We start from the raw sequence: 2,306 nt of genomic DNA, 5'->3' as shown, positions 1-2,306 counted from the left end.
TATCATATATATATGAGATATAATCAAATCTTTCTGCTATTCCAATTGGTTATTCTTGTATTATTTTAAATTTTTTGCATATGTTAGCTGTTATGTACTTGTGATAAGGCAATGTGTTTGCATTTAGATCTAAAACTTTTTTTTATTGGTTTGATTATGACATCTGCGTTGATCATAGTAGTTGAAATAGTTGACGTGGAATTGATGTCGAGTCAACTAAATAGAACACAGACCCTAGAAATTAACTTATTCAAGTAACTAATATGAAAGAGTGACATTAAGTATGTTGTGATGTTTTCAGATTGAAATATAGGAGTTGGATGAATTTGCACAAGCTGCTTTCAAGGGGTACAAGACACTTAACCGTATTCAGAGCAGAACATATCAAACTACTTACCATACTAGTGAGAACATGCTGGTAAGTTTAACATACAGTAAATTAACTAATTGCCATCATGATGATGATGATGATGATGATGATGATGATGATGATGATGCGCACACATACTCAATTCTTCTACAGAATCAATTTATGTAGCAGGACTTGTTTTTTTTTTACCAGTGATGTTGTTAAGAATTAGTCATTGAACTAGTTATCGAACCCTCGCTTCGCGCCGGGGGTTCGGTTTTCAATGTATTTTATTGCGTTTAGTAAAATTATTTCGTGGCTAAGGATGATGTCGTTGAAGCGCAACTCGAGTCGAACTAAAAGGTATAACCCGTGAGAGATTTAAGTGTTATTTTAAATTAACAATATATGTGCATCTCCGCGTTTCGCTATGGAATTGTCGACTTTTAAAAATTTAACGCAAAATCAACGTGTATGAAAAGTACCCCAAATATTTAGCGTTTTTTAAAAAGCGTCCGTTTTGCGTATAGCTAGTGACATTGTGTTCCTAAAATTATTTCGAGTTTAACGATGGTGTCGGAAAAATTTAACTCGTTGCGAGCGAGAAGATATGACCCGTTGAATATTTGGGTGGGGTTTATTTAAGATTTTTTATGAAAATGGTTGTTTGACACTTTACCCCCTGTTTGGGGGTCGATTTGAATTTTTCAAAAAAGTTTGGGGGGCTTTGTTGGTAAAATGAAATTTAGTTAAAATTTTTTTTAAAAAAAAGTGAAAAGTCGAAAATGCCCCTGGTTACTATTCATGACTTTTGTGTGTTAGTTGATATGTGAATGAATATTTGTCTGAAGCGTTGTCTTGGTCATGGTTCAAATTATGTCATGAATGTTCCTGCTCTTGTGCAACTTATATGATCCTAATGTGGTTTTTTTTTGGTTTGTTTTTTCAAATTGGACAGCACTTTAACTTAAAGATGGTTGCATAAACATGAGTTTAAGATAGTTAATGTTGCTCCCATGAAGGTAGAGATGATATATATTTATCAGACGTCTCCTTTCTTTATGATGCTTACCATCTTCTTTTGACATGCAATTTTTAGGCATTGGCTGCTGAAGTTACTAAGGCATTTAGCCATCGATTAGCTTCGTTGAACATGCTTGTGAGAGAACTTACTGGTGACATGCAGCTCTCCAAAATGAACTAGAAGAAACTCAGGTTTTTTTGCACCCCGTATGAATTTTGGAATGAAATTATTGAGTTTCTGTTTGATTCCTATTCCTATTCCTATTCCTAATTCTTAAAATATGAACTAATAGATGATTGTGACTACACCTGAAAAATGGGATTTGTAATCACCCGCAAAAGCAGTGACATGTTACTCTCGATGATGGTAAAGCTCTTTATTATTGATGAAGTACATCTGCTAAACGATGATAGAGGACCTGTAATAGAAGCATTAGTCGCTCGCACACTTCGTCAGGTATACACGTAATATATAGTTAGTAGCTAGCAACAATAAAAGAAATGATCTTGATGTGTTGATGATGGCGAATTTTTGACAGGGATGGTTAATGCTAATCTGAGATTTGGCAGGTGGAGTCGACACAGTCCATGATTCGTGTCGTTGGCTTTTTATCAGCTACTGTTCCCAATTATTTAGAGGTTGGTTACTTGATATCTGCTGCTCATCTCTTGTTAATGGAGTTCCTGTTTGGGTTAGAAAAGGATTACTCATGCCTAGTCAGCATTATTATGGAGTTCCTGTCACCGTCCTGTGCCGCTCGCACAACAGTATATTGGGGATTACGGAGCCGAACTATCAAGCACGGAATGAGTTGAATGAAGTTTGCTACAAATAGGTATGGCACTTTTCTCTCGCGATTAACTGTTTGCACTTACCACCTGGATTGGATTGGCGTTTTTTTTGTTTGTTCAGAGAAGTTTGTGTGCTCAGGTT

This window comes from Rutidosis leptorrhynchoides, chromosome 2, assembly GCF_046630445.1.
Source record: "Rutidosis leptorrhynchoides isolate AG116_Rl617_1_P2 chromosome 2, CSIRO_AGI_Rlap_v1, whole genome shotgun sequence".
Lineage (NCBI taxonomy): Eukaryota > Viridiplantae > Streptophyta > Magnoliopsida > Asterales > Asteraceae > Rutidosis > Rutidosis leptorrhynchoides.
The sequence above is the reverse complement of the archived record's forward strand: the minus strand, read 5'-3'. Positions refer to the sequence as shown.